This window comes from Spermophilus citellus (assembly GCF_964194105.1).
Source record: "Spermophilus citellus genome assembly, chromosome: 1".
NCBI lineage: Eukaryota > Metazoa > Chordata > Mammalia > Rodentia > Sciuridae > Spermophilus > Spermophilus citellus.
The window spans coordinates 114,278,516-114,293,024 of record NC_138182.1 but is presented as its reverse complement, the minus strand read 5'-3'; the positions used below and the strand labels follow the sequence as shown (position 1 = coordinate 114,293,024).

At 39.7% G+C, this 14,509-nt stretch overlaps 1 pseudogene across 1 annotated transcript; it reads right to left on the bottom strand.

Moving 5' to 3' along the window:
- Positions 1–11,522: 11,522 nt before the first annotated feature.
- On the bottom strand, positions 11,523–11,921 carry LOC308646719 (guided entry of tail-anchored proteins factor 1-like; annotated as a pseudogene). Its single transcript has one exon. The product of its transcript is annotated as a guided entry of tail-anchored proteins factor 1-like (transcript).
- Positions 11,922–14,509: the final 2,588 nt, after the last annotated feature.

Here is a 14,509-nt window from a genome sequence, read left to right as displayed (position 1 = left end):
CTTAGATACAAAGAGCACTGAGAACACAGACCCTCAGCTTCTCCTGAGACCCTGTGTTCTGTCAGTGTGACATCAACACAGATACCTCACGTCCCATGAACATATAGATGCTGGAACCTCCGTCAGCTTTTTCACTGCTGTGACTTAAAGACCTCACCAACACATCCATAGGGGAGGAAGAGTTTATTTGAGGGCTGGGCTCACAGTCCATGGAAGGCCAGCTCCATTCCTCCGAGCTGCAGGTGAGGCAGGACATCATGGGGGAGGAGTGTGGCAGAGAGAAGCAGCTCACCTCACAATGATCAGAAAGCAGAGAGAGGTCTCCACTTGCCAGATACAAATAGATACCCCAAAGCCACACCCCAATTCCCACCTCTTCTAGCCACACCCTACCATGTCAGTTAATCCCATTAGAGATCATTTCACGGATTAGGCTAAGGCTATAACCCAAACATTTCTCTTTCAATACTTCTTGCATTGTCTGACACTTGAGCTTCTGGGGGATACCACATCTAAACCATAACATGGGGCAACTGGGCTGAGAGTGGTAATAGTTGGATGACAGGTAGGTAGGTAGGTAGATTGACAGACAAAAAGATGGCAGAGTTAGACAGATAATAGATGGGTGAATGAAGACGATACCTAGATGGGTGGATACAGATGATAGGCGGATGACAGCTGGATGGGGATGATACCTAGATGGGTGGATGACAGATGATAAGCAGATGACAGATGATAGGCAGTTGGCAGCTGGATGAAGACAATACCTAGATGCACAGATGTTCCATAGGATGCTTCATCTCCTAGGAGGGCACAGGGGCATGCCATGGGAGCTCATCACACTACATAGGCTGGTGTGCAGCTAAAAACTTAGGAATTTTTCACCTACTATTTTTAACCTACAGTTGACCACAGGTAACTGAAACCACAGAGCGTGAACCTGTGGATGAGAGGGGAGTACTGTAGAGGGAAACAGAGATGCATACAGAGAGATGGCAGGATGACAGGAGTGATAAAGTGGACAGATGCAGATACAGGAGACTGAGATCAGAGACAGGTGCAGGCCTACATTCAACCAGAGACTGAGGGCTTCACATGGGTCGGTGGCTGTGGAAGACAGAGCAGGTGGATATAGACATGGATGGATGGATCGATATCTAGACTGACAGATAGTGGATGGTATGGAAGACAGACAGACACTCACACTCACGCACACTCTCTAATTTAGAAACCAAGTGGTTTTCAGCAGTTTTCATGTGCTCACCGTTACCATGGAGTTCCCAGGGACAGGGGATTCTCAGGAGCAGAACCAAGGATGGCAGCAGAAGCCAGAGCAGGGCATCTGAAAAGCAAGAGCTGCCCTGTCCTCACCCAGCCACTGGCTGCAGAGCAGCGTCCTGGCCAACGGGCTGCAGGTGCAGGGCCTCTCCCGCCCAGTGACAGCCAGCACCTGTGTTGAGGCAATGAAGCTGCCCAACAAGGTGCCCCCGAGCCCATCAACCTGCAGACTGCAGAATCACAGCTGATGGATTTTTGGAGCCACACAAATGATTTCTGTGGTGCTGGGAGAGTCTGCTCAAGACGAACACCCACGTGCAGGAAAGTGATGGTCCTTGCAGAAGCTCGGCTGCCCTTGTGTGGGATCGGGTCAACACAGATGGCTGAGTGGCATAGTGCTGGCCACAGGTCTCTGCACAACAGGACAGTGAAGGGACAAGGTGCCAAGGTTCGTGGCCGGGGGTTCTTGGGGAGAGGCAGGTGCCATGGAGGTGCAGAGGTGGCCTCGAAGCCTGGACAGTGCCAAGCAAGAGCTGGACAGCAGCCAACAGGACGTCCTCAACACTAATGTTACAAAACAAGTCCCCAAGGACGTGGCTCCTGGGAGGAAGTGAGCAGTATTTAGGGAGGAAGGAGGAGCTCAGCCTGAAGTGCTGGAGGGAGACACTGAACAGCCACGCTACCACTGAGGGGACATTCAGGGACCTGTGAACAGCAGGCAGTGGACGGTGTGACTCATGGGAAGGGGCTTTGAACAGAGCCAAGCAGGAGGAGCTGGGCCAATGGTGGTGGGCTGGATCATGTTCGCTGGCAGAGGGTACATATGGGGATCCCACAGGGCGTCCCACGCAGTGTTGCTAACAGAGCCGTGGTGAGAAGCCCTGGGGTGTGGACCAGGGTAGGCGGCAGACGGGCAGGCTGTGGGGTAGGAGGTAGGGTGTGGGCGGGCAGGCAGAGGATGCTGGCAGCAGGCTGGTGCCTGCCCTCGCAGTCAGGAATGGCATGGTGGCCACACGGTACACTGGTCTCCGTGGAGAAGAAGAAATAGTGTGCAAACCTGGCAGGAGGATGGAGGAGTAAAGCGTCCTCAGTTCACCCACATCATGAGCCACCAGCCCCACCCTCACCTCTGCCCTCAGCTCCAACCTCACATGAGTTTGTCAAAATGTTTTTAATAAATCACAACTTACTCTTAGCTATACAACACATACTTCTTTTATATCCTTTTCTCCCAGGGAAACTGGCTATCTCAAGCCAACAGTCCGAATGGAGCAAGGCTAGTATTTTGTGATCTTTCCTGGTTGGCTTACTTCCAAGCAGTCATTTGGGAGAGAGAATTCAGCTCTGTTAAAGATTTTCTCAGAAGGTGATATTGTCTGCCAGAAGAAGAAGTGAGCCCCTGACCATTCGCCTCCTAACGGTCGGTCTCCCTATCTGGTCTGTTTTGTGTTGCTAAGAGCACACCTGGGAGTGGGTGACGTGGACGGAGGAGAAGGCTCCAATCGAGCTCCAGCATCGGCCAGGCTCGCTTGCTGCATCACCACATGGCAGAAGGAGGCAGGGCAAACAGGAGAGGGGATGAACTCACCCTCTCAGGATGGCACGGACCCTATGTTCTCAGCGCCCACCTCTCTGCTGCACACGTTTTCCTGGGATGAATGTTCAAACCAGGGTACTCTCAGAACTCGAGAGTGTTCGGTCCCTTTCATGGGGGGCCTTAGGGTGTTCCTGGCTAGGACAAGCTTTTGCCCCCTTCACAAGAACCCCAACAGAAGCTGTGGTCATGACCAGAGTCTCCAGAGCCCGGTTTGCCGAGAGCGGGAACTCCGCACCTTTCTCATCTTGGTGACCCTGTGGAGAAAGCTCCATCACAGGCTGCCTGTGTTTGTGCTAGACTCTTGCTAAGAGGCGTGAGCAGAGGAGTGAGTACCTTGTAAGTCCTGGAGGGTTCTTTGCTCAGTGGTTGTAAGGATTCTTTGCTTTCCACGGCACACCGCTCCCCACATGGACCTCACAGACACTCTAGAACACTCTAGCAGCTGTAGACATTCAGGCTCATCAGACTGTGGTGCTTTCTCAAGGCCAGCCTACATCTTGGGCCACAAAACAGGCCTCAGTAAATTCAGAAAAATCAAAAAATCATTATTTTCTCAGACTGCAATGCAATAAAATTAGAAACTAACAAGAAAAATTGTTAGAAATCATACAGGAACATGGAAACAACATGCTCTTGAACAACAAATAGGGCAGAAGTCAGAAAAGAAATTAGAGTTTGCTGGAAGCAAGTGAAGATAGAAGCAGCACACACTCAGGGTCGTGGAGTGTAGCACTGTCGGTCTCAAGAGCAAGTTCCGAGCAGAGGAGCCACATCAGAAAGCACAAGGACTTCCGGTGAACAACCCAAGAGTGCAACTCAGGAGCAGAATGACGGGGCCATTCAGCCCAACCTAAGGTTAGGAGAAAAAAGGAAATACCAAAGACCAGAGCAGAAACCAGTGAAATAGAGACCAAGAAAACCACATAAAGGAGCAATGAAATAAAGAGCCGTCCTTTTAAAAACAAACAAAATTGCAAATACTTAATTGAATGAACCAAAAAAGAGAGAGGACCCAAATAAACAACATTAGTCATGAAAACGGAGACGTTATAACTGACACCACAGAAGTTCAAAGGATCATTAGAGAACATTTTGAAAAAGTACATGCTAATAAATTGGAAAACCTAAAAGAAAGGGACAAATTTCTGGACACCCAGGACCTATCAAAACTGAATCAAGAGGGCACAGGAACTTAGAGGACCAAGAACAAGGCGTGAGATTGAGTCAGCAATGACGTCTCCCACACGGAAAAGCCAGCATAGATGGCTCCACCGCCAATTTTACCAAACGTCCAAAGAAGTAGGAACAGTTGCTTCTCAGATCTTTCCATAAATAGAAAGGCAGGAAAGAAGCCTTCCAAGCTCACCCTACCAAGCCTCACTGTACTCTGCTACACACACACACACACACACACACACACACACACACACACACGAGAGAAGGAAAAGAAAACTACAGACCAATAAACTCAATGAACACAGAGGCAACAATCCTTAGCAAATACTTGCAAATCAAATTTAATGGCACATTAAAAAGGTCATACAACATGATCAATTTGGTTTCATTTTAAGTACACAAGGACGGTTGAACATCTGCAAACCAACACATTTAATAAAGCACATAAATGGAACCAAGGTGAGGCTTATGTGGTCATCTCAAGAGACCCAGGAATCTAACTCCCCTCCATGACAAAGTCCCTGAATAACAGGCGAGAGATGGCCCCACAACCAACATCACACAAACAGAGAAGAACTGAAGAACTTCCCCCAAGATCAGGAGCAAGACAAGGGTGTCCACTCGCACCACTTTTGCACGAGTACATTACTAGAGGTTGCACTCAGAGCAATCAGGCAAGAGAAATAAATGAAAGGCATGCAAAGAGGAAAGAAGAGTCAAACTATCCCTGTTTGGAGATGATATGATGCTAGACAGAAGAACCTGAAGACTGCGCAGAGACTCTAGGAGCAGATGAGCAAATCCCGCCAGGCAGCAGAGTGCTAACCCAACATTAGAAAGTCAGGAGCCACTGTATGTACAGCCACAGTGAACTCCCTGGCAAGAAATCCTGAGGCACTCCCACTCCTCACACACACACGCCTGCCGGGATACAGCCCTAGCAGAAATCCGGAAGTCCTGAAGGAGGAGTGGCATCAGCAAAAGAAGAAGAGATAGGACAACGGGTTGCAAGCTACAAGCAGCCTCCAGAAAGATCTGCTGCCCCAGGAGGGGCCTTTATTTTTATACCTTTTTTACAGGTGTTTTTTGGGGTCATTAATGGATAGCCTCAAAGCCTTTTCAAGAGTTACAATCTTTTCTGACATATATTGATTACCTAAGATATTGAGTACATTGTTTAAAGTATTTTTCTGTAACCTTAGCCAATCATGATTAAGCTTTTATGTTTTTACCTCGATCACTAGGTGCTAGGTTATGCAACTAGACTGCATATCCCCAGACCTATTATTCACTTCTAACTTTAAAGCATACCCATAATTATTTCATTAACCTTTAACTTTAAAGCATACCTATGATTACTGATAAACTTTCTTCTAAAGTCCCAATAAAACACACTTAAAATAGTGAAAGTCTATTACTTAAAAGCCTACTACTCTGAAGTGTCTCTAAAATATGTCTATGTTCATTATACATTATTTTATTTTTAATTTCCTGCTGCAGTCCGGCTGCAGCAAAATAACCGGGGGGGGGGGGGGTGACGAATAACTTGTGTACGTTGATACAGCAGGAGTGGAAGCTGTTTATTGTAGGACCGGAGTGGTATTTATACATTCCACACAGCTTATCTAATTAACATAAACTAGATACAGCAGTCAACCAATAAGGAATTTCCACACTTAATGGCTTGCTTTTGTTACTTCTTAAACCACTCCCTCTGGCATTTTGCCAGGCACCATCCAGACTTGTTTAAGAACTCTAACATTCCCCTGGCAAAATGCCAGGTGTTATTTTGACTTGTTTACAGACTCTAACATTTCCCCCTTTTGTTTAATTTAAATAATGACCATAGTGGTTTTTACAGAAACACCATAAATAACCTGCTACAAACAGAAAGGGAGGATACGAAATGCTACAATACCAAGCCAATTGATGGCTCCATGCAAGAAGCCCTTGGAAAAATTATACCAGCAATGACACCGTTAGCAAAGATACCGAGTTACAATTTGTTGTAGATTACAGTTTGTTGTCTCAGTCCAGGTAAAGCAGTGTCTCAATAGATTAACTCACAGTCCAGGTAAGTTCTGCAGGCAGCTAGCTTAAATCACAGTCCAGGTAAGTTCACAGTCCAGGTAAGTTCTGCAGGCAGCTAGCTAGATCCGAAGTCTTGTCCGGTTCTCAGCCGAAGTCTCATCAGGTTCTCAGAAACACTGGAAATTCTTTCACCTTCATTTTCTCCGGCACTGGGATGAAGGCAGGAACTCTGCAATGCTGGCTAAAGAAAATCCTGTAGCATTCCAGCAGGCACTAAGAAAACAACCTTCTGAGCAATTTAGTACATTATCTCAAGGTTTTTTTACATTTGAAATAGGCCTTAATGGCGCTCGTTTAGCTTCCAGGTGTGGGAGAACCATTGTAGTTACTGGCCTTGGAAATGATCAAACTTTAGGGACGGGCCTCTTCTGATGGCTGTAGCGGCAGCCCTGGATGGCCCTGGGGAGTGTCCCCACTCAAACTGCTTCCGGGCACAGGTTTGGATTTGGGCTCTTGCAGTGGCATCCGCCCGCTGCCAGCACTTGGAAAGTCCTTGTTGTGCCATGACCGGCTTGCGCACCTGGCAGCCGCCACCGCGACGATTGATGCACCCTCCGGTAGCGAAAAGGATTCAGTAATATCCTTTTGCTGCAACTTTTTTCCTGATAATCCTTCTTCTTCTGAACTTTCTTTTTCTTTCTGATTAGAGTTCCTGGGCTCTTATCAACACATGCCCTAACTGCTCTTGGTTCCACTGGGGTGCCTCTTTCCCTTATCAATTTACTTAACACCCCTTCCATATTTTCATCACAAAGACAATACAATACACTGAGACAAAACAAGACACAAACACACTGTATCAATCTTCTCCATTTTCTCAAAATGGCCATTTTTCCTCTCGCCCTATCTGCCTAAGGACCAGCCTATCTATGGACGGGCAGCTTTTTTTCATCACTTACCCCCGAGTGTCTGGGGGCTCCCCGTAAAGGGCCACCAGCTGCCTCAGTCCGGCTGCAGCAAAATAACCAGGGGGTGACGAACAACTTGCATACATTGATTATTGTAGGACAGGAGGGGTACTTATACATCCCACACAGCTTATCTTAATTAGCATAAACTAGATACAGCAGTCAACCAATAAGGAATCTCCACACTTAATAGCTCGCTGGCGTTACTTCACAAACCACTCCCTCTGGCATTTTGCCAGGTGCCATCCAGACTTGTTTACAGACCTTAACATTAACCACTCCCTCTGGCAAAATGCCAGGTGCCATCCTGACTTGTTTACAGACTCTAACAAACATATATTCTATAAATGGTTTAATGTAATGTATAGGCAAATTTAACATTGATAATTGAAAATACAAGCTAAAATAAGCTTTAAAATTTATATCATTGTACATGGATTTAAGAGAAATTTGGTTTACTTATAAAGGTAAGGTAAGGATTAATATTTCATTCTACTTAGGATTCTGCTTGCATTAAAGAATGAACATGTACCTTGGGAAATATAAATATTCAAAATAATATATGTGAAGATATTACATCTCTTCTAACACAGAGGAGAGTACATTCTGAGTCATGTGATCATATATTTTGTACATATGGGGATGTGTATATATATATGTATATTAATATCTTACATTAAAAATTGAAATAAAATTCAAACATAAACTTTAAATTCATAATTGGGGTACATGAATTCATGTAAAATTCTCCTTAGATATAAAGGTAAGCTCAATATTTAATTTTCTTTGGAATTGGCTTAGGGTTAAAGAACAATAATTGGGAAATCTCAATATTTTAAGCATATATATATGTGGAAATAGGCATTAAAGTGTGTATAAACATACATGTTTTAAGACAGAAAAAAGTATAATTTGAGTCAGATGATTAAATATTATTTACATATGGGGACACAAGCATATAACCCATAAATGGTACATTGTAATGTTTATGTAAATCAAGAGACTCATAAAAATTCATACTGATTTACATATTTTTAAATAAAACATGGTTTAGGTATTGAGGTAAGGTAGGGCTTAATATTTAAATTTGTTTTGGGTTAGGGTTAAGGTTAAGAAATGATAATGTGTAACAGGAATTATCAATATTCATAAAAATGTATGTGTTGTGATATGTATGATAACATATATAAGCATGCAGGTTGTGACACAGGAAAGAGTCAAATGTTAGTCAAGTGATTAAAAGTTCTGTAAATATGGCAATGCAAGAATATATCTCATAAAATATGGGTAGTAATATAAATGCAAATTTAATATTGATGCATATTATGATTACATATGTGAAATACACATAAAATTTCATATTGGTATACAAGATTTTAAATAAAATTTGTTTTAAGTACTGAGGCAAGGTAAGTTTTTATGTAAAATGTTTGTTTAAGTTAGGGTTAAAGAATTAACATATATATGAGGATATATGAATATTCATTAGAAAGTACATGTGAAATTCTGTATGAAAACAGATACATACATGTTCTGACAAAGGGAATAATAAAATATGAGTCATGTGTTTACATATTTTATAAATATGGGAAATGAAATGATATATATTATAAAGGATTTATTGTTATAAAATATGTATATTAGATATTGAAAATTGAGTTAGAAGTAAAAATACCCTTTAATATTGATATAGGTGTACATGGATTTATATAAAAATTGGTTAATATGTAGAGGTAAGATTAGGTTTAGTATGAAATTTTGGTTTTGAGTTAATGTTAGGATTAAAAAAATTAGCATGTATATGTGGAAATAAAAATAGTCCTAAGAATGTACATGAAAATATGTACAAACATATATAAATATACATGTTGTGACACAGAGAAGTGTAAAATATCAGTCATATAACTACACTTCCTGTATATAGGTTGATTGGAGGATATATACTATAAATGATATATATTAATATATATGCAGATTTAAATTTGATAATTAAAAATGGAAGTCAAAATACAATTTAAATTTTATATTGGTGTATTTTGATTCAAGTCAAATTTGACTTAGATATAGAGATAATGTAAAGGCAATATAAATTTTGGTTTGAGTTAGGATTAGAGTACAGAATGGACACATATGCTGGAAAATATCTGTATTCACATGACTGACATGTAAAAATATGTAAAAAAACATAAAAGATACATGTCCTGACACAAGGGAGAGTGTTTTGTAAATAATGTGATGAGACATTTTGTAAATATGGAGTTAGAAATAGATACCCTATAAATGATATAGTGATATGTATGTAAATTTATTATTGAAAATTGAAAATAGAAGTCAAAGTACACTCTAAAATTCTTATTGGTGTATAAAGGTTGAAGTAAAATTTTCCTTTCTTATAGAAGTAATATAAGGATCAATATAAAATTTTGGATTGTGCTAAGGTTTTAGTGAAAGAATGAATATTTGAATTGGGAAATATCAATATTCATAAGAATATACTATGAAATTATGTTTCATAACATATATAAACACGTTGTGACACAGGCATGAGTAAAATGTAAGTCATGTGATTACAAATTTGGTAAACATGGGGATGAAGAATATATCCTATAAACTATATATACCAGTATATATGCAAATTTAATATTGATAATTGAACATATAAGTTAAAATACACATAAAATTTTATCATAGTTTACATGCTTTTAATAAAATTTGGTTTAGTAATTGAGATAAGTTAAGTGTTTACATAAAATTTTGGTTTGAGTTAGGGTTATAATTAGCAAGTGTTTGTGGAAATATGAATATTTCTAACAATACACCTATAAAATTATGTACAAAACATACATGTAGTAATACAAGGAAGAATTAAAAAGTGAGCCATGTAATTACACATTTTGTAATGATGGGAATGCAAGGATACATATCCCATAAAGGATGTAGCGTAATACAAATGCAAATTTAACAGTGACAATTGAAAATAGAAGTCAGAATACACTTTAAAATTCATATTCTTTCCAGTCACAGTGGTGAACATCTGTAATTCCAGCCACTCTGAAGGCTGAAATGGGAGGATTATGAGTTTCAAGACAGCCCCAGCAGCAGCAAGGTGCTAAACAATCCTGTCTCTAAATAAAATACAAAATAGGTCTGGAGATGTGGCTCTGTCCTCAAGTGCTAGTAAGTTCAATTGTGGTTTAAAAAAAATCATATTTTGGTATATGGATTTAAGTAAAATTTGGTTTAGATATAGAGGTAAGATAAGGGTTAATATAATCCTTGTTTGTGTTAGGATTAGGGGTAAAGACTGAATATGTATATCAGGAAATATAAGTATTCATAAGATTGTAAAAGTGAAAATATAAATGAAAACATAGACACGTGTTCTGACACAATGAAGAGTAAAATGTTGAGTCATGTGCTTACATGTTAGAAGTCAAATAAGTATCAATTCAAATTAACTTAATCAGATTCCCTATTTTGTTTTTCAAATTCATTCCAATCTATACAGCAGAAATATTAAATGTTTATAAAACATACTTAATTTGAAATGCTTTCAATACAAAACAATTCAATCACAAAACAATGCATTATGGTCTCATCAGTACATTTATAAAACACTGTAATGAAAAACTAACAGTTGCAAATAAGTAGATGATATACACTATAGAAATGTTCATCCAACTAATGACTTTAGACACAAAGAACACACAATGTCAATTAGTGTTATTCTTTCAATTTTACTACATGAGACAATAAACCAGATGTTCAAGTTCTAGTAGTTGTAATAAAACTTTCTAAAATAGATATAAAAGTACTTAAGTTTGGGCTGCAGTTGTATCTCAGTGGTAGAGCACTTGCCTAGCATGAGTGAGGCACTGGGTTCTATCCTCAGCACCATCTACAACTAAAAAATATATAAATTAAAATATTTTTAAAAGTATTCAAGTTTTTAGAAAATTTTGACTTTCCAGTTGGCAACAGGACCACAATGTGCCAATAGAGCAAATCAGGAGTAAGGCATGTAGGCCCCCATTCCTGTTTCAAATCTGGTGTTACTGTAGAATACTGTAGAATACTGGGATTCTTACAAGAATCTCACATAAAGCCCAAGAACATATTCAATACAAAACTACCCTATGTACTTTGTTTTTTTTTTTTTTTTGTATTTTTAAGCAGCAATCAGACTTTTAACCTAATAAGAGAATCATTTTAGAAGTCACAATAGCTGGGATAGGTGCGGTGGGGCACAAGTGTAATTCAAAAACTCAAGAGGAAGAGGTATGAGGATGGTAAGCTTGAGGTCAGGCTGGGCAACTTACCAAGAACCTGTCTCAAAATTAAAAATAAAAAGGACTGTGGCTGGGGTTAGGTGGTAAAGAACCTTTGAGTTCAACCCCCAATTTAACAACACCAACAAAATCCCACAGTGGTATTCATCTTTCTTTTCGACTGAAAGGGTAAAGTACAAGGGGTCACCACAACTTGTTACAGACTAAAATCCAACTAGTAATTCCAACACCACCTGCTGTTCTAGCAGGGAAGGCTACCAGGAGGCCTAGTGGTGTTATCCATTTCCTCAGCACAACAGTCACAGGGGCAGAGTAATACTTCCAAATGAGTGACATCATCAAGGTAGCTTGCAATGTACAGAAAGCAACACTTAAAAATCATTTTATCTTGGCTAGTTGAGCAGTCCGTGCTTTCACATAAGTCTTGAGCTGGTCCACCATCTTGTTGATCTTCCATTCCAGCCTGGCATATCTGGCAAACTCATCCATCTTGTTGACCATGGAGAACTCTTGCTTCATATCCTGGATCTCTGCCCTCATCTGCGGCTCTGGCTCTGCATCATTCTGCAGCACTCTGGACATGAAGGAGGACAAGGTCAGAAGGAGGATCAGAAGGACATTGCATCCAAACAGGAAGCAGAGGACCAGCAGCCACGTCCAGCTGTGGGACTTGGTCAAGTTCTTCCATTCTTCCCAGATACTCCCTGCAGCCCAGGCACCTCTATCAGAAGCTCCAAGGGGACCTCATCAGTAGGCGTACCCGCAACTGCGCAGTGAGTCCCACTAGCCCTGCTTCCTTGAATGAGGTTTGTAAAATTTATTCCTACACACATTACATTTTTGATGCTTTCTTTAATTGTTATAGCCCAACTTAGATTATGGATCAGCCCAATAAGCACCCTATAAAATGGAGGATATTAATAGATAAGACAAGATTAGATAATAGGATAAATAATGTTAAGTTATCCTGACTGTACTTAAAAGAATTTAGCCTTTGGCTGGAGTTGTGGCTAAGTGGTACAGCGCTTACCTAGCATTTGTAAGACACTGGGTTCAATTCTCAGCACCCCATATAAATAAAGTCCATTGACAACTTAAAAACAAAACAAAACAAAACAAAACCTTGCCTAAGTGACTCCATTTGGAAGTTCCAAAATGTAACCCTAGTTATATAACTTATTTCTTGTAAAAGTTGTTTATTTTTTTACTGCATGTGTTTGGAACAAGGATGTGGTTATATGCATTGGGTGGCTGATTGTTAACTTTAGCTTCTGCGTCCTCCTTGTTTGCTTGCATCTACATTTTCGAGTATGTTGTTGTCACCCTTATAAACCCCATAGAACTTGCACTTATAAACCCCATAGAACTTGCACCCCGTACTGTTCCTGGCAGAAGCAGTTTGGGTCCATCAGGGAGCAGTCGCCAGGTAGCTAAATAAAGACTCTCCAATTTGGAAAAAATTCAGTTGAGAGTGTTTTCCGGGCTATAGACCCACAACAAAATGGTATCTTTTTTTAAAATCTCTATTTATGAGCATTCACTTCTACCATATATACAATTGATTTTTATTTGTATGTTGATCTTGAATCCTGCAATTTTACTATTACTTCCAGACATTTTTAAAAGATTCAGTGATTTTTACTATAAATGTTCATGTTTTCTGCAAATAAAGTTAATTTATTTTTTTAATTTTTCATTAGTATGATTTTTAGTGTTTCCCCCCCTTAACTGAGTACATCGACAGACTCTTTAGTAGCAAACAGAAAGAAATGATATGTACAAAACCCCATTTGTTTCTGAGGATTTGCTTAAGTATTCAGTCTATTGTCATTAAGTATTGTGTTTCCGATAAGTTTTTAATAGATTCCCTGTGTCAGATTGAGGCACTTACTTTCTATTCCTAGTTTGCTAAAATTTTAAACAGAAGTTGATATTGGGTTATTAGGAAATACTTTTCTACACTTATTGATTTTACGAATATATATGTGTATATGTATATGCATATTACATATATATGTCATTTTATATCATTGATATGGAATTGCATTGATCAATTTTGGAATGTTAAATCAACTTTGCATCTCTATGAAAAACTTTGGTATGATATATTAACCTATTTCGTATATTGTTGAATTTTCTTTGCCAAGTTTTGGTTAGAATTTTTGCATCCAAGATCATTGTGTGGGGGGTTGGGGTGGGAGTGTTGGGGGGAATCATTAGGGAATTAGTGATCTTAGTTTGTAATAATATTCTCTTGCAATGCTCATTCCTGGGTTTTTTTTTCATGAAAATAATACTGGACCCATTAAGTGAGTTGAAAAGCACTTCATCTTTCTTTATAGTTTTGTGTAAAATTTTATTACTTCTTCCTTTTGTAATTGGAATTCAATATTGTTGCCACTTGAGATTGGATTGGTATTGGTACAAGGGTTTTTAACTAAAATTTCTATTTCTATATATACAAGACAATTGACCAAATCTATTTCTTCTTGAGTAAGTTTTGGTTTATTTTGAACTTTGTAAGAATTTATTCATTTTATAATAGTTGTCAAATTTATTGGCATAAAGTAATTCATAATATTTTCTGATTCTTTTTTTGAGGGGAATGTGGTTGAGTGCTTGTTTGTAGATATTCTGTCCATGGAAATAGACATGGAAGCATTTCCCCTGGTGAGCAAATTCCCAGGGGTGTTAACTGGTGCCCTGATTCCCACAATTGGCATACCCAGCCTCCTCCCTGTGAGGTAATTAGACAACTAAGCAGTCACTATCTGGTCTCCTTAACAATGTCCTTGGAGAGAAATTACTCTGTGTTTGTATTAAGGGGATCTTATCTCAGTTAGCTAGCACTTGGGTTAAAGAAATACTAATTAGAATATAGTCATAGTAACAGGAAGTATATATTCTTTGAGTTATAAACCCCCAGGCAGGGAAGAGTGGTCATTTCACTTCTGTACTTCTTCATCATCACTTCATTTTGCTCCTCTCCACTCCTCCTGTTTGCTTGTACTTGTGTGTCTGTGTCTGTTCTTTGTGCACCTCCTTACAGGTATTCCTCCACAGGTGTTCCTTTACACTTGGTATTGAACCCAGAAGTGCTTAACCAGTGACCCACATCCCTATCTCTTTTCATTTTTTTTTATTTTGAAATAAGGTCTCACTAAGTTGCT